Genomic DNA, 25,805 nt, shown 5'->3' on the forward strand with positions numbered 1-25,805 from the left:
TTTGATGAGTATAGGCACTTTCTCCACAAAAACCATAAGTATCGAAATAATGAAAAACATCTTTTCAATGGGAAAGAAGAGAATACATCAAAGCCACGAAGAATGACACCTCACCCATGGAAGTTGGAATATAATAGAATTAATTGTCAAGGTCCATTCCATCTAATGGTTTATGTCATAAAACATATTTTCTATTGTGTTTTGTTTATCAATGATGTGATTGATGATCGTGAAGATCGTCAAGGCATTAATGACCACCTTCCTAGGGGACTAAAAAGTTATCCCCGACAATTTAGTAGGTTGCCCTACTATGAGCAATTACAAATTGTGCATTTGTTTGATACTATGCATATTGGAAAGAATATAACAGAGACATTATGGAAACTATTGGATGGAAGACGTGACAAAGAAAAAATTGTCAAAATTTGTAGTGACATTCAGGAATCCAATCACGCAATGAAAAATGTCATTCAATCAAATAGCCATGGAGACTAGATTAATATAAGTGACCTTCGTTGTTTATTAACGGACTAGCAAAGCAATGCTATAAAAGAAGTCATATGAAAAAATTCGATTTCCCACAGGATTTTCTATGAACATAAACAATCTCATATCAAAGAAAAGTGAATTTAGGTCAGGGATGAAAACACATGATTGGTATTCCTTCATTAAGGTAATTCATGTTCTTGTGTATTTTCTATATATTTGTATACTGCACATGTACTTTTCATTGTATTATGTTAGAAAAAAATGAAAAGATAATTGTATAATTGTTGCAGTACGTTCTACATCTATCTCTCCCAGACCACTTCGACAATAATATCAAGCAAGTCATATATGATCTTGGAATATACATGAGGTAAGTAGTGATATTTGTTCAGTTTGTTGTATAGATATTATATTTGCGATTTGTTTTACTTGTTATGTAATATATATTTTTGTGTCTTGAATATCTTTTAGGTGGTTGTCATGTAAATAAATCCATAAATAAGATATTAAATATTGGAAGAGAAAAATTTCCCATCTAATGTGTGAAATGCAAAAGTGTCTACCTTCATCTTTTTTCAATGCACAAGAACACTACCTCATACACCAAGTTGAGGAGATTGGATTGTGTAGACCTGTACACACTAGGTCAATGTGGATGGTTGAGAGACACTTGAAATTTTTAAAGGCTTTGGTTCGATAAAGAGCACATCCTAAGGGTTCTATGGTGGAGGGATATATGATATACCAGAATATGGTGTACATTTCTGAATATCTTCTTAAGTTTGCAACAAAGATTCACATGGATCGCATTTGGGATCTCAACCCCATTAACAAATTCGAAGGGGAGTAATTGACGAGGAAAGGTAGATTGAGGAAAGCGAGAGGTAATTATAAGATGTTATTGTAGTTAATTAATTCTTAATCTTCAAAATAAATCAGTTGTAAGACGTTTATTTATTTTTTGTACAATTGGTCGAGAGTGAGATGCACTACATTTGTATATTGCAAACAGTCTTGATTGGATGACGGTATGGATTGAATGTTGTCAACATTATGGTTGCACATTAACATGGGAAGGTGTGACTTCATTGGTTAAAGAAGCTCATCGTAATGGAGATTTCAATGTTACGCAAAGGGAAATTGATTTAGTATATGATTTAAGAGATAAATAAGTGCGTATAAATTTATTAATCACCCATATGTTTATCAACTCACGATACAATAATTTTTACATGTTTGTCATATTGCAGGTCAAACACCACAATGCAATGTGCTGCAATGGTCATAAATTTTGCATCAAAAAGTTGGATGACACGAAAAAAACTCGTGATTCTAGGATAACTGCAGTCTTTGAGGTGACAAATATTTCATCAAGAAATGACATACATCCTCAACAGTCTCAAAATCGCTACTATGGCATTTTGGATAATGTACTTGAGTGTGACTTTAATTCTTTCAAATTAGTTTTGTTCGTTGTCAAATGGTACAAGCTACGATTGAATAAAAATGATCTTGATAGAACTGTTATTGAACATGATAATGGTTTTACAATGGTTAATACAAAGTCGTTTGAACCAATTGGGGATAAGCCCTATGTTCTTCCAAGCCAATGTGAACAGGTATTTTACTCAGAGGTTCCACAAACCGGGTTGGTCATTTATTGTTAGACATGATCCAAGAGGAAGACCAATAAAGTATAATGTGATGGAAGAAAAAGATACCGAAGAAGTAGAAGATGATGTAGAAGATGATCATGATCGACAGTTACTCGATGATGATGAAGAAGAAGCAGCTGCTGATGATGATGATGATGGTGATGGTGATGGTGATGGTGATGGTGATGGTGATGGTGATGGTGATGATGACGATGACGAAGATGGTGGTGGTGATGATGATGATGATGATCATGATGATCATGACGACGATGATGATCATGATGATGAGTTGGATGAAGAAGAAGATCAATGACATGAATGAAATGTATGAGGTATGCGATTAGTATATTATCTATTTATTATTGATTTCTTGATAGAAATTTATTTGACTTATATGGTTACATAATTAATTCATTATGTTTTAAATTCTAATATCATTACATAATTAATTCATGTTGCACTTTTTAATGTTTTTAATTCTTGTTCCACCTGTAGCAGGTCCTAATAGTAGAACTATGCCACCCCGAGGACAGGGAGACAGGGAGAGTGACTATTTATGTGACATTTTTAAACTTTGTGTTTATTTATGGAATTTAGATTGTTTATTAGCTATGTGATGGATGTTGATTTAAAATACATATGTGATGGATTACATGTTTATGATGATACATGTGACATTTTTCGAACTTTGTGTTTATTTATAAAATGTGGATTGTTTATTACCTATGTGATGGATGGTGATTTATGATACATACGTGATGGATAACATGTTTATGATGACACATATGTGATGCTTATGATACATATGTATTTATTGTTTATAAACTTACAAATGTAATTCTTATGATGCTTAATTGATGGTGTCGATTTCATGTATATATTTTGTGTGATGTTGTCACCCTTGGTGGGAACAAGTCATTGACTACAGCCATTGTCAACCCTTTAGTTGAGGATCCTGCATAGTCTACATAAAGTGAAGGTAAGGAATTAAAATTTTTACAATGATTATGATGACAACATATTTTTTTTATTTAATACTCTTTTTGTCTACAAAGTTCATGTTGTTCATGTTGTGTACTATGTAATTTTTAGCTAACATAAGATAATTGAATTACACGTGCAAGAACATGAAGCCCTTTGATGAAGATCCTGCACAGTCTCATGGATCGACAGGTATAAGTCAATACACCCTCTAGAAACAGTTTATTTTTTAAAAATTACTTGGAAAACAAACTTCCTCAATTTTTCAAACCTCGACATTAGCAGCAAATCTAATACAATTATCAACACTTGAGGCCCCAGTTGGACTTATTCAAATTTTAATCTAAACATCAACTTTAGGGCCGACTTCTTCATCAACATTACCCTCATTTGCAAAATATCTCTCATTACCAACTAACTCTCTCATTTGATAGAGTGCAGGTACCACCAAATAGGTATTTGCCAGATGTGTCTTCCTCGAGCCAGGAAAATGCAGGAATAGAAAATGAAAGTGAGACATGTAGTAGGTCTACAATAGGGAGATCAACTAGAGGTCAAAAAACTAGAAGAAAATTCAATAAACGCATGAAATTTTTCCTTAAGGGGGTCATGTTCTTATGATGATGAGACCAAATGTGACATTGAGGTGCCCTTGAGGTACAAACATCTACAGAAACAATGGGTACCCAAGGAACTTCCTCCAATAAACACTGATATTTTTATTAACGATAGGATATATCGCATAGCACCTTCATTGTTACATGGTTTGGGCCTATTTTCTATGGACGACATAAAGATCTGTTACAACAAATTTGCTGAATTGATGGACTTTGTCGGACCTTGTTACAATTACAATAATTGGATGCAGATTGTTTGATAAAAAAAAATTATGCTTAGGTATGCATTGTCAGCAAATTATATACAATAGAAAGATAATGATCAAAGTAAACGAGTGGCTGTATAAATTAATGGAAGGCCAAAAGCAACAGAGAATATTGCAGGTTTTATAAATAGTATGCGACCTGGGTCAACTAATAAACAACCCAATTGCATATTTGAGGTGCACGAGGGAAATCATGTATTCGTATGTGTGATAAAATCAATAAGTGTATGGGAAGAGCAACTAATCGATTACAATTTGAATCATATAGATACAAACAAAGTTACTATCATGGGGGTGGTACGTACTACATACCATTTAAATTAACCAACCTCCAATTAATGACTCTAATATACCATTTTATTATGAAGTTTTTTTGTTAAGTCTATTGGTTTCATTTCGCTGACGTTTTTATATTTTTTCTTTGTCACAGGGTGACATGGATCCATCACATAGTACATACAGGGATGTAGATCATGACACTTCTACCGAGCAGGTAAACCTCATTGTAATTGTACAAATTAGATAGAAGCAAATTGTTACATTATTATGTTCTTTCTAGAGTGTTTTAGAGTAATTTTGTAATTGTTAATGATATTCTTGTCACGGATGGATGTTTGAGGAAAGGGAAAGGGAGCTACAGTACCTGAGAACCTCTCTAGGGATGTGGACTCAACAAGATTAAGTGATGATGACATCACAAATTCCACAAACCCTATAGAATTGATAAAAAAAGTCTATTAGAAAAATTATTAGAGAGATTGTTGCTTTGGCATCCGTGGAGCCTCAAACTAATAAGATACGAGAGAGGGTGCAAAAATTGATGCGAACAACAAAAAACTTGCAAGTAGTAATGAAAGCTTTAATTATAATAAAAGTTCAATAATGGTTTATATTTTATACTCTTTTATGTCATTAACTAGAATATGTATGTGTTGTTTTTACAACAATTTATGCTTCCTCATCAACCTAGTGGCCATGATCAGGGTATTGTAGGTAGTTCAGGTGATGACGATTTTCTTGACTTATCACTTGCTTGGCATATCACTTTGAGTACCCAAAATACATCATACTTGATACTGTCAATGTTCATAATAAAGGTTCATCATTGTTTACAAATCTTGCACTTTTCATATATTTAATGTATTATTCTTCAGGTGTTGTCAATCTTCCTGTGAAAATGTCATTGGCACCTCATCAGAAGTTAGCTCCACTTGTATTTCTGACTGCAATGTCGACAACACGCAACATGTAGACATCCTCTATTGCACGTCATATTGGCCCGCCCATTGTTGGTAGATCCCTCTTTTTGTCTATCTTTTGTTATGTGTTTATTTCCCTTCAAGCGTTTTTTCTTGGAGGCATTTCATAGTAGATTCATTTTCTACAATAGGAGATGCACATGAGGATGCACCAGAGGTGACTACTGCTGATAACATACCATCATTTCTTGGATGTTCTCGTATTGCTAGTACGGGAACGTTGCAAGCTACATTGGTGGTGAGCGACGAAGAAATGATTCTCTTAAAGATACAGAAGGTTCTAGGTACTTTAAAATTATTATTATATATAGTCCAATTATAATTTACTTTCTGATCACTCATTTTAGACTAATGATCCCATGAATTTCTTGCAGGAAATGATATTTTTTATAAAAATCTTAATGACATTGCATTGCAAATATTTGGGCCCACCATATGTAGAAGGTGGAACATCATATGTGAACTAACCCTAATCACTATTTTGATTTCATATCATTGCTAGAATAGTTTTTCTTTGATCCATTTCTTGAAATATAATAAATGTAGCTTCAATTCATTTCTAAATCTAACAGGTTTGTTTTTGCTTTAAAAAGTGGAATGACCAAGAAAAAAGGTTAAAAGATGAATTGACAAACCGTATGGTTGAGTTGTTTGGAAATGACACATTCGACAAAACCAAGCTCCTTGAAAAAGCTGGCACATATTTATAGTATGTGAGGGACCAATACAAAACCCATTTAGAGAAGAACGTAAAGTACGAGCGTCCCCCCATGATTCCAGAGAGGGAGTGGAAGGACTTGATTTTGGATGCCAAGGAGAGAATTGAAAAGAAAAAAAGAAATACACCACCAGACGTCATAGACTGAGTGACACGTCAAAGGAAACCAAGGCAAGACAAGAAAAGCATGGGCAACACAAACTCGGCTCTAATGGTTATATGAAACTTGCCGCACGAATTGTAAGTATCAATAAATGAAATATCGCATCAAAATATTTATAAATTGCAAATGATTTTTTTTTATATCAAACAATGCAAACAAAATTCACAATACCAAGCAAAAATTCAGGGCTCTAAATTCAATAGAGCACCCACAGAAGATGACAAGAGAATTGCCTACCAGCAAGGCTATACAACTGTGGCTGAACAGCTACAAGAATTGAGTGGGCAAACACAAGATTCTGGTACATCCGTCACACAAGTAAATAAGCTAAATAAAATTTGTTTCAAATTGAATACTTTACCAATAATCTAATTGATGTTGAGTTCCAACATAAAGTCACTATATCTATTTTAAATAAGCAAGCAATGATAACAATGTGCATGACATTGGAATGCAACCTGCTAATCGTGAAACACCACCTGCACATGAAGGTCCGGATGTGCATCCCAGTAGTGGAAGTATTCATTTGCTATTCAAATTTATTTATGCAATTATTAATACAATTAAACATCTTAATTTGTAATTAGAGTAGTAATTAATGTATCCCTTTTTGTTAATATTTTAAAGCATGTAGTCAGTGGTGACCAAGTGGAGCATGATCTGGGTACACAACATCATGAACGTGATGTTCCCCAATCAGGTAAAGAGGACCAATGTTAATCCTTTAAACAAATTTAATTGCAATTGGTGTTCAACATTAATGTAACCTTTAGTATTTCAACTCCAGAGGATCTAGAGGGTGTTCAGCATGTTGAGGTTGAGGCTAGGCAAAATGATGTGGCCCCATCAAGTAAAGAGCACAATAGTTATGTTCTTTAAATAAATGAAATACTTGTAAAAATAATAATTTTTTTTTTAAATTTAACCCATTTATTTGTTATTGCAGAGGACCCCCTTCGCTTCAATGTCCTCGTCCTCAGTATAGGAATAGGCATACATCGAGATCACGAGCAGAGGGCAGAACAACTGAAGAAGGGGGAAATGATGAAGGAAACGTTGCTCCACTTATTCTTTTCATAGCTTCAAAGAAAATAAAAAATAAAAAATGATTGTAATCTACCTTATTTGATAATGATTAATTTTTATGTGTTAATGAATGTAATTATGTGCTAATGAATGGTTATGAATGATGTGTTAATTAATATTGATGAATATTGTGTGTTAATTAATGTTAATCAATGTTATGTGTTAATGAACGTTATGTGATATTAATGAATGAATGCTATATTTTATTAATGGTAGAAAGAATGAATGAATGCTAGATGTTAAGGAGGAATTTAGAGTGATGATAGGGGGGGAGGGGCCAAATGAGCTTCCACCTTCACGTGGTTGGCCTTGCTAAATAGAGAATATTAAACTATTCTCGAAACCAAGCAAAGCTTAATAAGATAACACACTTTTCAATATTTCATCATGTTACACAGTTAATCTTATTGAATAATGTATATTGAATCTTAATTGCAGGGTCCAACAGAGCCAACACGAACAACAACACCACAAGTTGTTGGGTATAATGAACTCCCATATTGTCTTGTATGTACACTAACAATATGAGTTGCTTCTAGTGTTGATATCCATGGCGAGACTACAAAAGTTATGAATATGCCTCATCTTTGTAAGTTTTTCTATTAGTTGACATTTTCTTTAGCATTTTAAAATTTTCCTTATCATTTTAAGTCTAACCACTTTTATATGAAATTTATTGTTCTAGTTTTTACTATCTGCCAAACATTATTAATACAAGGACTTGCATTGCATCCATTTTTTCAATTAGGTATTATAAAGGGTAGGTTGTATTTGTAAATGTCTCTTTGAGTTCATCCAAATTTTATAACAGTTACCTCACATCTCGTTATTGCTTCATATCTCTATGTTCTATGAGGAGAACAACTATGTTTTTCTTTGCCAATTCTCTAAGACAGTTTATGACTACTAATAACTGTATATTTTGATCATTTTATATTGTCTCAGACCCATGATAATAGTGATAATGTATCAATAGAATAGATGGATATAAAGTTCTTATCCTGTTATAACTGTACATTGGACAATGTTCTTTGACTCTATGGTTGCTCTGTGTGAGGATTATTATGACTATATGTTTCTATTACTTGTTGATTCATATGGACTATTATTTGGGCATTCTCCTTATCATAGTTGTATGATCTGCATGGTTGCTATCTTTTTTTTGTCAACCAATCTTAGATTTTCCCTCAATCATGATGTATTTTCTTGCTACTTGTATTCCCCATAATTTGAGTCTTTCTCATCGCCTAGACTAATGCATAAAGTTCTATCATAAGCTAGATAGTCCCTCATTGTTGAAAAGAAAACCTTTGAATAGTAGCTGTGACTGTGAACCAATAATTAAGCAAACCTTTGGCTATCCTAAGTTAACAGTGACTGTGACTGTCTTAGCAAAACCAGTGAGACAACAATTTCTTGTTTGCCAAATAGGGTGTAATGGAAAGTTCAGTGGTTGGAGTTTTGGGAAGGTTAGTACGTGGACCCTATAAAGTCCTAAAAGCCTTTTGGAGGCACTAAGGAGAGGGGAGGAATGCCATGTTCATTATTGTCCCAAGCCTACATGTCTGGAACAAAAGGACAACAGTGTAAAAGTAAGACTTCCTTTGTACTTTGGTTGGTTGGTTGATTTTATAATATATATAATAAGTGCCTTATCTAGATCAAAGACTAACTTAGTAAGCCCTTTGCTAGCCCATAGAGGCAGGGCCCATCCACTGTAGAGAGTTCTAACTAATTGCATTTACAAGTATTATTTGTTCTTTGTAATGTTCCTAATGTGCAGCCTTTTCTTGCAAGTACTACTTATAACTAAGAGAAACATCATGAGACATGCCAAGTTCGCTCTTCTTAAAATCAACGGAGACATTACAAGTTCTCCCTTCTCAAAATCAATGGAGTGTTGGATGTTCAAATATCTTTGGCTCCTCCAAAGTAGCATTCTCTGTAGATGGGTTTCTTTAGTGGGTACGTTGAGTATTCTATGATTATTTTGTCCCTCAATTTATTCTCTCATATGTCAATGATGGCATTTGGAACCAATATAAGTTTCTCCTCATCATCCAAGGGTAGTAGATCAATTAAGGATGCAATATTTTAGCCAGGTACCTTTTTGGGGCAAGACACATGAAAACATTGTGGAGCTGACTACTTGTGGGAAACTTTAACTCATAAGCCATTTCATGAACCCTTTCAAAAAATTTATATGGTCCATAAAACAAGCTTTGAGCTTTTCAAATCCACTTCACTTTATAGCAGTTTTCTCATAAGGCTATAGGAGTTGAAAAAACACATCTCCCACATTTAATGATCTCTTGGTATGGAGTTGATCTGTGTACAACTTTTGTTGAATGACTTTTAAGTGACCTCAAAATGTCTTGGTTATCTTTCACCAAATCATTGCTACTCATACCCTGTTGTTAGTAAAATTAGTAGATGATTTCCTTCGTTTATTTTCATGCATTGCTTTGTAAACAATTTAAATATTTTGCACCTAATTCTTGATGGTAATTCTCATGCCTACATATTGCGAAAGTCACTATTCATTGAATACTCATGATTGTTATTCTGAAATTCAATGTTTATTCAATATTTATTTAGTATGGCATTTCACTTCTAATTTACTATTGATGTTCTATTGTGTTTTATAACTTAAAACTTAACAACCACTAAAAGCTTTGTATTGTAGTAGGTTTTAGGTTAATCTTTAAAATATCTATTTTATTATTGATGTGTTATTGTGCTTTATGAGTTAAAATTTACAATCAATAAAAGCTTTGTATTGTAGTAGGTCTTAGGTTGATAAATGTAGCTTTAAATGCAACTATTGTGTCTTAACATATAATTGTGTGTATGTGCTTGAACGTATCCAATTTGTGTGTGCTTGCATTGTTAGGAGTGTTTAATCTTAGGATTTATTTGCAATAAAAAAAGCATAGAATTCTTTGTCTCGTGTTGAAAGAGCATCTCAACCTTTTACCTAGGCAAACCCAAAAAGACTCATTTTAAAGTTTTTTAAAGTTTATATAGCTTGACATGCGATCCGTAGAATGACATTGTAAATTGCAAGTACATATTGTTCATAGCAAGTTAATATTTTATTGTACAGGAGCTTCCCTTTCTAATTGGAAGAGCAGTTAACATCAACACCATTAGCTATTCCCCACAAATTCATGTTCATCAATTGTATTTGGTTTTTTACTTTCTAGGTGTGGAAGTTGAGTTCAAAATATTTTTCTAATGGAATTTTCGTTCCTAGACCATAGAAAATAAGGCTCTTCCACAAAAATCAAAATTTCCTAAAAATTTCACACTTTGGAAGATTATTTGAAAGATTCCTTTACAAAATTTGTAGCTCAAAAAAATTATTGAATGTAGTTGATCTTTAGCATTCGCCCAAACTTTTCACAAACTATTCTCCCAATAAAACCTGCCAATATACTTTTAACATAATCCCTAGTGAGTGGATTCCCTATGCTTTCTCTCTTTACGATGTGCCTAACTAACCTATTGTCATGGTTCCTACTTCACTACCAACTTCTACCATTTCCTCCACAAGTAATGTTAAGACAATCATTCTGAAGTGAGGTACCAATAGAGTTGTTGATTGTTAAGGCCTCCAAGCTGAATTTATCAAATATGATCCAGATTCCTTGGCCTCCCCTTCGACAAAGAATTTCAACAGAGTTGTTTGTTCAAGGTTTCCCCGATCTTGGTCTTAACATAAATTCATTCTCTTCATGGCTCTAGCAATCTCTCCAATCCTAGCAACTATAGGACTATAATGATTGGTCAAACATTTGTTAGACTTTTTGCCACAATGTTAGACATGCAATTTTTTTTATGAGTAACTAGAGAAAGGTAATGTTTGAGCTTGTGGGAAAGCTAGCTTCAAGGGAGATTATCAAACCATTGACCACATATTTACACTCTAGGCTATTGTTGAGAAGGCTCACCACCGCTCTTCCATAGTCTTTTGTTGTTTATAGACTTTTCGAAGGACTTTGACTCAATTGGGAGACACTTGCTTTTCCAACAAAAACATGATGTCGACATTTTGGATTCTCTCATTAGCATTGCTTGTAGGCTTTATGAAATTTATTGGGCAACTTCATGCTTACAATATCTTCAACTTGATGAGGAGAATAATTGGGGTCAAACAAGGGTGTCCTATCTCCAACCCTCTGTAACATCTACATTGACAAGTTGGTAGAGCTTCTTTGATTACATACTCATATGGATGATAGTTGCAATTTTACATGAGGGGTTATTGCTAATCTACTTGTTGATGATATTATTCTTCTCTCTCATTCTGCCAAATGTTTGCAACATTACTTCTTTTTCACTCATCTCGTCATTGGTACTTTAGAGTTGAACATGCCATCATCGATCCCTTTCGCCAACCCCTATACCTTCAAACCACATTCCTATCATTTTTTATTACCCCTCTCAACCTACTACCCTTGGCATTATGAATACCATTAATGACTACATTAATTTGTAGCCTCCTTGTGCCCCTTCAAATGCTTAATGGCCAAAGATAATTTTTGTAGATAGATCATCCACTTCACATGCCACACATTTTCCAATTTACTTTGTGTGTAGTAATTGAAGTGGGCGAGGATCAATTGAATGGTAGTCTCTTTGTTAAGAATATAGTGGCACCATTGTTTGATGACTTGTATGAGGGTGCAAGGCTCCTTTTCATAAGTTGAATAGTGCCACAAGGTATCATTAATAGAGTTTGAGTGATGGGCAATAGGTTGGTCGTGCTAAATTAGCATGATGCCTAGTACATAATCAAATGCATCAATCTAAATATCAAATGATTTTGCAATATTCACTAGAGTAAATGCTAGCACAAAGTAGAGGTGTTGTTTGAGGCCATTAAAGGCACCTTTTTTGTTGAGTCCATAGCAATGTTGCCCTGGTGCATATAACCTTGTTGAGTGATCAAGGAACATGTGAAAATCCAAGGACTAACCTTTTATAGAAGTTCTCAAGTTTGAAAAAGTTGTGCAATTATTTGAGTTTGCATGGGCATGCTAGTATCATGTCACCTTGATTTTTTCAAGATCAACTTGAATGAGAGAGTGGTTGATAATGTAACTAAATTTGCATGGTGCCAAAATTTCATTTGTTGAGGTTGGTTTGCAACTTGTGTTGGCATAGCATATGTGGTACATGTGCAATGTGTAACATATGTTCTTCCAATGTTGTATGAGATAGGCTAGTATTTAATCACCTTGATTTTCTCTGGATCAACATGAATGCAAGTGTGGTTGATTATGTAACCAAGGTGTTAATTTTGTGTGGTGCCAAAATGCATTTATCAAGGTTAGCTTGCAACTTGTGCTGATGTAGTGTATTTAGTACTTGTGCAACATGTAGCATGTATTCTTTTAAGATCTTGTTAAAGATTAGGATGCCATCCATGTAGACAATGATAACATTTTTTTATCAAGCACAAGTGTCACAAGAGCATTAGAAACTATCAAAAGGCATAGCCATCCATTCATAGAGTCCTCACATTTTGAATATAGTTTTTCAAAAAACAAATTATTGTATCGAAACTTGATGATATGTTGATTTGGTTTAGTGTGCCTAGAGATGACCCAAGTGATTGTTGATGTGTAGAAAGAGATACATGTTCTTCATTGAGATCTTGTTGAGACATAAGAGTCAATGTAGAGTCACCATGTGTCGTCTTTCTTGGGTGCAAGCATAATCAAACTATCACAAGGATGAACTTGACTTGATACTTTTTGAATTTACTAATTTTTGGACTTTGTGTTGATTTTGTTCTCCTAAAATGATGTATTTGGAATACGAGATTTGAGAATCAAGTCAATTTTGTATTGTATGAAGTAGTGCATAGGAAGTCTTATCGATAAAATATCAATGTGGCTTCATGTAGGATTCCAAATGGCATTGAAATTCATCCTAGTATACTTGAAATTGAACTACTTGGGTCCATCTAGTAGGACATGCTAAAAGGGAACCAACAAGCACCATTGTAATTGCCATGTGTGTTATTTAAAAAAAAAAAAAAAACACCATCCAAATTCCGACATCGTCCCAACTTTGTATCGACGACCAAACCGTCGGACAAACAACATCCTCATCAGTGCATAGTTCTTGGCAAGCGTCGGAATTTCGACACCAATTGAAGAAACATCTGACGAGTATGTTGTATGTCCGATGACACTTTATTGTAAGATGCTCGTCGTAATCATCATCGCTGCAAGTTCCTGGTAGGCGTCGGAATTCTGATGTCCATCCGACAAGGATGCTTTACGCCCGACGACATTCTTTGGCCGGATGAGCAATCATGGCCGTTGTTAGAAGAGTTCAGGATGTCGTCGAAATTCCGATGTTAGATGGCACCGTCGGAATTATCGACGACAAGTTTTCGACGACTGCATTTGTCAACAGTCCGACGAAAAATAGTCGAAATTCCGACGATAGGTTGTCATAAATCAGCCCCAAATGTACTAGTGTGGGGAACTCAAGTCAATGATTACTTGGTTTTAGACAGTGCTACTAGCATGCAAGGTTGGAGCTGGAAGCAATTGGAGGGATTACTTATTCCCATTGATGAAATTAACTAGCTATTAGACCTCATTAGAGAAAGAAATATAAATCCCAGAAAAAGGGAAAGATTCTCTTATATGGGCTTTTTCTAAACAGGACAATATAACGCTAAAGATGGTTATAGGGTTCTATCAAACTTTGGGAATCAAGAGGAACAAGATATCCCGCTAAAACTCTTTTGGAGCAACCAGAATTTCCCAAAAGCAGGTATCTTGCATGGTTGGCTTTCAAAAAGAGGATCCTCACAACAAAAAGATTCACTAAAATGGGCTATGAAGGGCCCTCAAGATGCATCTTGTGCAAAGCTCAAGCAACTTAAACAATGGATCATCTCCTTTTAAATTGCCCATTTGCTTCAAAATGTTGGCGATGGCTATGTGCAAAACTTGGTTGGATAATAGCTCTCCCTAATGATATAGTCACGCTCTTTCAATGTTGGCCACTACCTTCCAAGGAAAGCACCTTAAGTCAAATTCTGGAAATATCTTCTTCTTACCTTGTTTGGGAAAACTGGAAAGAAAGGAATCAAAGATTTTTTGATGACAAAGCAAGAAGATTTGAATCAATCTTATCCTCAATTGAATCATCAATTGTCGAGACAGTAAACTGCAAAACTAGCCTTTTCAACAAACTCTAGCAAAATGTTTTCTTCTTGGGATGAAAGTATAAGAAACAATTGGCATGGAATCAAGATTCTCCTTCCTTTAGGGAAAAGTCTAGTGCAAGAAAGGATGCTATATGGTCTCCTCCAAGGCAGGGTTGGTTCAAGTTAAACTTTGATGGAGCCTTGAAAGGAAACACAGGTGCTTCAGGTTTAGGATATGTGACAGAGTTCAAAGCCTTGCTTCTAGGCTTAATTGATTGCCACAAACATGGGATAAGAAATCTCATAGTAGAGGGAGACTCAGAGATAGCAATTAATGCAATTAAATCAAGAAGAATCCCAAACTAGCGACTACAAGAAATACTGGATAGCATAATAGGGATTTTGATCAAGCTAGAACAATATGAGGCTAGGCATGTCTACAGAGAGACTAACACAGAAGCAGAGTCTCTCTCAAAAACTGCAACAGAAGACATTTCTCTACATTCGTGGGAGAAGGACAACAATAATCATGGTTTAGGTTACGAAGAGTAAATCATCATTTCTCAACAATGGATTTTGGTTTCCACACGTCAAATGTAGTCCGCTCCAATGCAATTGAACAAGTTCTCAGTCTCAACGGTTTTCTTTTCAATTTCAAATCTTTTCCGCCAACTTTTTAAAAAAATGAGCTTATCATATCACCAATGACATCATTTGGGGTTGGCCTTTCTAAAAGCAAAATTTCCCTCTTCCATCTTGAAAAGACAACCCGCGGACCGCCGTCATTGCAAGTATGAGGCATGCGTTGTCCATTGGGATTGGGATGAGCTCATAATTTCCATCCTCAAGATTTGGCACGATGCAAGATATACATTCCTCTCCACCTTTGCAGGTGAGTTTAATGCAAGGCATTTTGCATTAAATGCACGTTGAAGCCAACACTTAATAGCTTTTATTTGGCTTCCTTCTCAAGACTATCAATTCGGCTTCTCTCTGCAACCCTCTTCACATAAGCTTAAGCTACCTTATAGGTTTTAAGCAATGTTTGGGGAGGAGCCTTTTGAGCTTATAATGAGTGTTTTCCCCAGACCAATTTCATGCTTTGGAGCGGATACCCCCATCTCACTCTCTGCCTCAACCCGTCAAGTCTCTTTTAGACAAATCACGGACCTGGGATTGAAGAGGCTCCTCTAGTTCCAGAGCCAACAGTCATCGTGGTCGTTAAGCTCATTCTAGGGAGTGGGCGAAGAGGCTCCTCTAGTTCCAGAGCCAACAGTCATCATGGCCGTTAAGCTCATTCTAGGGAGTGGGCATATTAGCAGAGATGAATACCCTCAAGACAATACGAATATTTCGTCTCGATTTGTTGCCTCCCTAATGGACTTCAAGCTTGAAAAATAGAGAGTTTGGAACCTTACCAGACGACTCTTCCCAACAGACATCTTGCTTGAATTGCAAAAAATTCTAAACAAAGCACGATATGATTCTGGTGCTCCGCATCCAAGTGAGAATTATTTTCAATGTCTCGAGAGAGCTGATAAAATTTTATCGTTTTTTGCTAGACCTGATGGGAAAGGACCTTCAAAAACACAAATCTTTTGCCGCCATGGCCCTAAGGGTTCTAAAATGGAGGTTTCTGGGTGACAATTTGGAGGACACGAGCAAAGAAGAAGAATTCTTGAACTTTGCTAGACTCAATGGTGTTCTTCCACCCAAAATAGTAGCAGAGAAATTCCCATGCGGAGCAAAAAGAAGTTGAGGTGGTAGACCCTACGGTCATGCTATTGAAAGAGGTCATGCCCCAATGCCTCCTCTCATGCCTCGAGGAGAGGATTACAAAGCAACAAAGGTTTCAGTTAGTATGTTTGTTTTTGAGGTCGTTACAGAGCACATAGTTGGCTCTTCTTTTGATTTTCTCTGTTAATTTTAAATCTTCTAAATGAAACTATAACGGTGTCTCAAACTTATAAATTTTGATAAAGCTTTTATAGATTTCATCTGAAAAGGATAAATGGTTTGAAATCAGCAGCTAATCCCACTCTGAATTTAGATAAATTTAGGGCTATGGATATACATAATTATATATCCACAGTTTTTAAGCCTGATTGGGTCATTGTAGAAATCTGTAATTTCTTTTTGTAAATTTTCTTTAAAATCAATATATTTTCCTGGCTCTGCCTATTATCGACCAAAAAAAACGACACATAAATCACAAGTCCCCAAGAACAATGGTAATACACTAACAACATACACTAACAACATACAAATTATAATTGCATATAGCTAAGTTCACATTAACAACACCCTCATTGTGATCATACTCACAATCTCTTCAGCGTAGTTATTATCATCATGAGGAAAACATGAATCTCTGACCTACATGAATCTAGAGCAACAGTAGACCCTCCACACATTTTCCATTATAAATAATATATAGGAGAATTCATAACGTTCATTGTTAGTGTAAGGGTGCATGTTCTACGATATCCATCACCCACAACAGCACCCACAACAACACATAATTAACGAATTCATAATCTTCATTGTTAGTGTAAGGGTGAATTGTTGTGATTTGATGCTCTGCAACTCAAATCACAATAAACTCCACGATTTAATTTCGTCAGTTTTCTCCAGTTGTTCTGAACATCAAAACCAGTTGTTCTGAACAAGTTGGAAAACTAAACTAATCTACCACAATCTCTAAAACTTCAGTGAAAATTTTAGAAGTCTTCATACGAGATGTTGTTCTGAACAAGTTGGAGAACTAAACCACAAATTAATCTACCACTATCTCTAAAACTTCAGTGAAATTTTTTTGTCTTCATATGAGCTGGTGTTTTGATTGTTGATATACTGATGTGTTGATGTGAAGCATGACAATTATATGGTGGTGTTGTGCTGCATGGACTTCCAATGTCTCAATTGATAGGAAAGGGTGTGTTTGATCAATCTTCAAATGAAGATAGCAAGTGTTGCAGAGTCAATTACTTATATAGGTCGACATCAAATTGATGTTCATACTGCATGAACAAGTACATCGATTAAAGGCCGATGTATGACTGAGGAACACTCACACCAAAACAATAATGTCAGGGTATTTGCTAAGGTGACAATGACACATGAAATAGTAGGCATCAACTTAATTGCTTGAGAGTGTTAATTGCTCCCATCCTTTGGATCAAAGAAGTTTGTTGATAAATAAACAAATATTTAATATATGTCTATTTATGTTGGAATTTGTTTCTATCAATTTTACTTCGTGTAGCATATGCTAAAGCTTTGGGTGAAAAGTTCCTACAACATATTTCTCTTCAAATATCTAATCATTTCCTTCCTGACCTTGATCAGAGTATGCAATGTTCACATTCTAACCTTACAATAACAATCGACCACAAATTACACTGAAAGCATGCGACCATAAGATCCAGACCACAATCTAAACACATGCCTTAATACAACAATGCCAACGGAAGCTACCAGTAGCAAAAACAATCATAATAAAAGTAGCATGACCATAATACTTCTAAATTCCCACATATTGATTAAATAAGACAAAAAAAATCCAGCAAAATCAAAAAATAGATGATCAGATATTGGAAATGTTAATTTTCTGTAAAAGTCCAGCAACCTGGACCATAAATGTCCCGAAGCCCCTTCATCAGAGAGAAGACCTTGACCATATAATTGTCAAGAGCCCTAGAGGTTCATAGTCAAGCTCTCCTGTGTATGATTTCTTTCCAGAATCATGAGAAATGGCATAACGACCTTATGTTGAGCAGCTTTAAATACAATTTGCAAATTATGGCAGGAGAGTCAGGTAAGCTTATCCTAATGGAAAGATTGGCACCTTCACTAATTTTAGAGTGACAGACAACCTATAGATAGAAAAAGTTTCATTAGATGAATCCTGCACAAAAGTGCCTCATCAAGAGAAGAGCCTTTGAATCCTTGACCTAAAAATTGAGCGCAAAAACCTCATCAAGTGCCCCAAAGGCCTCATCATTGACCTAAAAATTGAGTGCAAAAGTGCCCTCACATCGGGCATGTGCCTGGAAGCCCTTTATCCTAATGGAAAGATTGGCACCTTCACTAATTTTAGAGTGACAGACAACCTATAGATAGAAAAAGTTTCATTAGATGAATCCTGCACAAAAGTGCCTCATCAAGAGAAGAGCCTTTGAATCCTTGACCTAAAAATTGAGCGCAAAAACCTCATCAAGTGCCCCAAAGGCCTCATCATTGACCTAAAAATTGAGTGCAAAAGTGCCCTCACATTGGGCATGTGCCTGGAAGCCCTCCTCCCCTCTCAGTATATCCATCTCTTTAAAAGCCCTAAAAACCCTTCCTCGAACAAGGGAAGAGGGCGACCTGAGGCTCTAATTGATTGAGAGAATAAATTCCCCAACAACCCTTCGTTGGAAGAGCGCCTCTTACAGATGCCTAAAGGCCTTCGAACTATTGACTGAGAGCATAAATGTCGTAAAAAGCTTTCCACCCTAAAGGCCCTAAATGTCTTCTCCAAACAAAACCACTGGGCCAACTTGACTTTCAATATAAAATCAAGGGGATGGAATGATAAACTTAAAGTTGAGCAACTTTAATTTTTTAAATGGAAGTTGCAAATTATGCCAGAAGAGGTTAAGATGAGTTTGTCCTAATGGAAAGATGGGCACCTTCAGTGTTTTTTAGAGTAACAGACAAGCTATAAAGACAATCACATTCCTGCTAAAACAGTGTGACTGACAAAAAGACTTGGCCATAAGTTATTCATACACACACAAAGCGTAACCCTTTCTACATAAAGAACATCCACAGTCAAATATTCAAAACTACGTAATACACAGCCACTTATGGATTTTAGACGAGATTTTCCAACAGTCTGAGTAGCATATGGTGGGCATCCACCACTCTGTCACTCTCCTCCCCAAGGGCTCTAAAGATCATACCAACAGAATCTATAGCCCGTCTTATTGATGAGCTGGTTTTATGAGTCCTTGCAAAATCTTTTCATTGGTTGGATTGCTTTTAAATATTTGTACAACTATTTCCAATAATCTGCCAATGCAAACTAATTATTTTTACAGATGGCGTGCAACCCTGGAAATGTTTGCTACAATTCCAAGTTTGCTACAAGTAGAATAGGCGTTCCTATCAATCTGTCATTCTGTCATTCTACCACTGGACAAAAAATGCTTGGAAAGTAGAAAGATATAAGTGACATTCTGAGTTGTTCAGCCTGAGTTGGCCTAATGGTGGAGAACTTGTGCTCTTGAAAGACATGTCAGAAGTTCAAATCCCATAGGGAGTAGGGTATGTACATCTTATTGGCTTCGGCCTATTACCAATAAAAAAAATTCAACATTCTGAGATACGAAGAAGAAATACCAAACTAATTGCTTTTAGAAAAATCTCCAATGACAAATGTAACATAAATTCAAATAACCAAAAGCTGAACCAGACCTTAAAGAAAGAGAAAAGTCCACAATAGAGCTGACAGAGGCAAACTAGCAGGATCCAAACAAAGCTACCGCTTTGTAAGTGGAACCATATGAATACACAAAGAATGTGGGATAGACGATAATTATAAACTACAAAGAGAACTTTTAAAAAGTATAAAAACCACTATCTTGTCATCCAAGAAACCATTGCATGTGTCTCTCGTGCGAGTTGGCAATAGATGAGGGATAAAACTATGTCATTTTTTTATTTCTATCTAAATGTCATTAAAATTGGCTGTAGATTCTCTTTCGCCTGCCATTATGTGGTTGGCCTGCAGGATGAAAGCTTGAAGTTTGTGTCTATCTTATAAATAGAACATATTAAATTCTAATCCATGAAGTATTTAATATTTCAGTTGGAGTTTAAATTTTGTGAGGCAATTTTTTTTTTTTACAGAAATGGAACTCGTCTTGTTATATTTGTGAAAGAATTATACTTACCAACATTCATTAAAATAGAAAATTATTCAAAAAAAGAGAGGAAAAACTTGAACATAACATACTTACCAAACAGGTTACGAGAAAGTGAAATATCTAGTACAAAGAAATATGCCCAACAGTGCTTTATAACCAATTTTCCTAAAACAGAAACAATATACAATATTGTAAAAAATTCTGAAACCATTAGGGTTCCCACCATATTTTCCTGTTATTAACTTCTTGCTAGATTTTGAGTGGGGCAAGCCCAGTCACACACAAACAAAGGTTTTTCATGTCATTAGCATCTTAACTGTATACAAATGACCAAGAAATACTTCGCCAATAATTTTGTATGGAAAATGCTTTCTACATATTCCTTGGTCATACCATACACATTTGTCTCTATACCAATTAGAACACACATTTTAGAGATCTTGCTTTTAGGAAACAAACAAGAAACTTAGAAAAACAAATACCTTGTTATTTACAAACATCAAAGCAAACAGTATGCTAAAAGACCTGTTCAACTAGACATTACAGATATCACATTTGTCTCTATACCAATTAGAACACACATTTTAGAGATCTTGCTTTTATGAAACAAACAAGAAACTTATAAACACCAGATACCTTGTTATTTACAAACATCCCTGTACGGATTCTACATCCTAAAAGCAAACAGTAGATATGCTAAAAGACCTGTTCAGCTAGACATTACAGATATCATACACATTTGTCTCTATACCAATTAGAACACACATTTTAGAGATCTTGCTTTTGTGAAACAAACATTAAACTTAAAAATAACAAATACCTTGTTATTTACAAACATCCCTGTACGGATTCTACATCCTAAAAGCAAACAGTAGATATGCTAAAAGACCTGTTCAACTAGACATTGCAGATATTACAGTCAGCGAAAGAAATTCCATGATCACTCTCCTACCTATTTTAACTGTCTCATATCATTAACAAGGCAAGAGAAAAATATCTTTCCTTGTAAATATCAGAGCATTTTTTAACAAAACCAGAGCATTTATTTTAATGAGAGAAGTTTTCTGAAAGAATTCCTATTTAATATTTGTTCAAAGGGTGACTGTCTCATATCATTAACAAGGCAAGAGAAAAATATCTTTCCTTGTAAATATCAGAGCATTTTTTAACAAAACCAGAGCATTTATTTTAATGAGAGAAGTTTTCTGAAAGAATTCCTATTTAATATTTGTTCAAAGGGTGACTGTAATTATATGAATGAAAAATGCTTCATTCTTATAATTATAAGAAATATCTTTCCTTGTAAATCAGAGCATTTATTAACAAAACCGGAGCAATTATTTTGATGAGAAAGAAGTTTTCTGAAAAGGTTCCCATTTGATATTTTGTTCAAGTAATTATAAGAAATACTTCGCCAATAATTTTGTATGGAAAATGCTTTCTACATATTCCTTAGTCATACCATACACATTTGTCTCTATACCAATTAGAACACACATTTTAGAGATCTTGCTTTTATGAAACAAACAAGAAACTTGAAAAAACCAAATACCTTGTTATTTACAAACATCCCTGTACCGACTCTACATCCTAAAAGCAAACGGTAGATATGCTAAAAGACCTGTTCAACTAGACATTACAAATATTCCATGATCACTCTCCTACCTATTTTAACTGTCTCATATCATGATCACTCTCCTTGTAAACCGGAGCATTTATTTTAATGAGAAAGAAGTTTTCTGAAAAAAATCCCATTTAATATTTGTTCAAAGGGTGACTGTAATTATAATAATGAAAAAAGCATCTGATATTCCTACGATCTTGGTTTAATAAGGAAAAACAAACATTAAGATAAGTTCCAATCTGATATACTGAGACAAGTTCCATTTCCAACAACTAAATTAGATGATCATATAAGGAACTTTATTTTTAGGGCGTTCAATTGTAAAGGCAATAAGAGAAAATTGTGAGACTGTTGAAAAGGAACATTTATTGCACCAAAGATTGGCTTGGTGACCAATGAAATAGTAATGACCATCAGTTGCCAGAAGTAAACACACTTGGTGAATAATATGAACCAGAAGTTTAGACTATGAACAGCTTATTGATAAACATGCAAGTCCTCGGAAGAAGTGAGATTTGAAATCCCTTAGAAGCAAGAGCTAGAGGCTAAAGCATAGTACACATCAATCAAAATTGCTAGAAACAATGTTTACTACTTTTACTTCTTCAATGATGGCTTAGAGAGTAAGTTTTTTATAACTTGCACGAAATTGTACATCACCTCCAATTAATAGTTAGTGATATTTTGGCTACTTACTACAGATAATGGCTTAATGTTGTCTCAGCTAATGATTTCTTCCACAAACTTGGATAGAAAGCTTTGACAACACAAGCTACAAGTGATTTCTTCCACAAAATTGGATAGAAAGCTTTGACAACACAAGCTACAAGTGCATACAGTACTGTAGAAGAGTTGAAAAGGAGCATCTCCAATGACAAAGATGATAAACAAACAATTCCCAACTCCTTAGAAATTCCTACTGCTACACAGTGATGCCCAAAACAAAATTTAAAAACAAAGGGGAAAACAAAAGAAATGGAACCCAAAAAGCAAAGCAAGCAACAAGGACATAATGAATTGTCAGAAACTCTTCAAGGCTCACTTTATTCTTTGGGCATCTGTCTTTCATTATCTTTTCATTACACTGAGTATGCAAAACTGTGTTATCTAATAAATCAAGAAAAATCATTGGATCTCATTATCATCTGTGTTCAGATTTCCATGTGTTTAATTGACTGAATTTAGTACAATAACCCGGATATTTTATATGTTTAACATTTTCAATTCAATAATATTCTAGTTTCTCAGAATATTTTTTTATTTATGCAAATTTTAGTATTTATGAATATATATGTTGTTTCCCTGTTTATTGAAAGAGATGTTTCCATTTCAAGAACTGTTTATATGTTTCAGACGCAACAACCAAGCATCCCAATAAGCAGTTGGCATATGACAATAATAGGCATATCCCAATTAAGAGTTCATTATTCATTTCAAATAATAGTAATCTAAAAGGAATCGCAGGAATTATTCATGCAACATTTTGAAATATTCAATCCCGGTCTACTATCAGTTTGTATCCTTTTATGTTCAAAATATCCCAGCCTTCTTTTTAAATTTTTAAAACCTAAGTTTATATACTAAAAGACCTAAGTTTCTAAAGTTTAAGCCCTCACTCTGGTATGTACCATTGTCCTTGCGTATGAATAAAATGGAACAAACATTAGCATCTACATATTAAGCTGTTTCAGAGTTTGCACTGAATTCTTCAGAGCTAGAATTAGATCAAGATGTACAGCCTCGTATAAACATTAAATAACTGCTAGTAAATAGGGTTTAGGACATATAGACATTTCAATATTTCTATCAAAAGTATCACAAAATCCATTCCTCCTTCCAGCTTACCAACATCCATGAGTTTTCTATATAATCTTTTCAACATTAAATTCCACTGTACCCATCATAGTACTCAAATAAATGACCTAACACTGAAATGAGCGATAACTGGTGTTTCTATGAGTTTTTTGAAGTGGGGAACAGGGTTTTAGGGATGACAAAATATTTCAGACTCTGGGATCAGCAATGCAGAGAATCAACCATATCAGGTGGAGGAGGTTGTATATGACCTCAGTAATAACTTTGTTTATATTCAGTCAAGCCTAAAATAAGATTAAGTATTTACTGTATGATAGAATAACCAGCAGCAGAGAATCAACCAAATTAAATTTTCTAAAGATAATCTAGAAGAAAAATTGATCATCATAGTTAAAAACATTTACACAGTGGTATATTATGTTTGATTGCAAAAAACCAAAAATATGGGAAAAACAAAATACAAAAATGTAATGGCATGCGATTGGTAATAAAGGAAGGTCGACCAACATAGAGATAAAAGATGCTGACACACAGAAAAGTGAGGGCTTATTCCGATGAAGATGACAAAAATGTTCAAAATTAGGAAAACAGAAACAACAAAAATACCTTGTGGCAGTACGCCGGAAAGATTAGCACCAGCAATGTCCAAGTACTCGAGCTCTGGCGGAACCTAGCCTGAATAAGAGTTATAGCCGATCTCCATATGCTATAAAGGACTCTGTAAACGCCTCCCAAGCTCTGGCAGAATAGGTTCCGTGATCGATTACCTCCTTGCATATTAGAGCAAATGCAACTGCAAATATAATGAATGTATAGCTCTGCCCTCCTCAGTGCCCCATTCTAAATTCACCATCCACAAATACCATGAAAATTAAAAAAGAAAAAAATCCAAACACAAAACTGAATAAAAGTATAAGAGAATCACACGCAAACAAAAAGACAAATAGAATAGGGAACAGTCTGAATAAAATGGAAAAACATTACAAACACAGGCAAACCAAAAAAAAATAGAATGGGGAACACTCTACCCCTTCTATAAATAGAAGAGGTGAGGTGCTATTTCAAACGGTAACATGGAAAAATTAACGGCCATTTCATCCAGGTCGTCGATCTCCTCTCATCTCAGGGCTATAATTTGAGTGCCTCGGTTGAGGCATCTAGAGTACCGTTGAGACATTCTAGAAGAAAATCCAGAGTTCCGTTGAGACATTCTAGAAGAAAATTCAGAAGAAAAAAACCCAGAGTTCCGTTGAGACATTCTAGAACAAAATCCAGAATACCGTTGAGGCACTGCCGCTCCGTTCTTGAGAGTACCTTGAATCCCTCTTTGTTTTTAGATTGTTGTATAAGTCATGAGTGTAGAATTGATTAAGTTTTTTTTTTTTTTTTTTTAGTTTTTTTGTGTGCTATAGATTGGAACTTCAAATTTTTTGTTTATGTTTTTTTATTATTCGTTCTTAGAGACAATTAAAGAATACTTTATTTCAAATTGTATGGCATATTTGTATATTAAGAAATAGTCACGAGAACATTATATAGATCAATCTAAGATTGTCATGAGAGGAGAATCTACATTATTGGACAAAAATTGATGTGTTAGATTGTCTTGGATCGAATGGTAAGAATTTTAATGTCTTGAATTTCTAATGTTAGCATTAATTAAGGAGACCTGCAATTAAATGTTTCATTTTATTTCTTTGTAGTTTTACAAAATATTATATGTGGTTTGGTTAAATCAAGTTGAAGTATCTTAGAGAGATTTTTACATTTTACGAGGTTTGTCAGATTTTACTTTAGGTTTTAATTCATTTTGAAATTCTTTATCTTCTTTAAATTATATAAAAATTGGACAAAAACATTTTTTAATTTAGTTTAGTCAAATTTTATTTTACAAAATATTTTTAGAAAATTTCTCTGTAGAGGAAAGTCATTTAAAGAGTTAATGGATTTAAAATTGGATTATAAATCTAACTAATATTCACTTTAGTCAAATTGGAATCATATTCCAAAATCTAGGTTTGGAACTATGCTAATGATCCAATT

At 34.6% G+C, this 25,805-nt stretch overlaps 1 long non-coding RNA gene across 1 annotated transcript in view; it reads right to left on the reverse strand.

Moving 5' to 3' along the window:
• LOC131077039 (uncharacterized) overlaps positions 1-25,100 on the reverse strand; it is a 47,502-nt gene extending 22,402 nt beyond the window's left edge. Inside the window, exon 1 of the long non-coding RNA XR_009113520.2 lies at positions 24,369-25,100. This is a non-coding gene — a long non-coding RNA (uncharacterized LOC131077039). The remainder of the gene's footprint in view (positions 1-24,368) is intronic.
• Between the last annotated feature and the right edge of the window lie 705 nt (positions 25,101-25,805).

Source organism: Cryptomeria japonica, chromosome 9 (assembly GCF_030272615.1).
Source record: "Cryptomeria japonica chromosome 9, Sugi_1.0, whole genome shotgun sequence".
Classification (NCBI taxonomy): domain Eukaryota; kingdom Viridiplantae; phylum Streptophyta; class Pinopsida; order Cupressales; family Cupressaceae; genus Cryptomeria; species Cryptomeria japonica.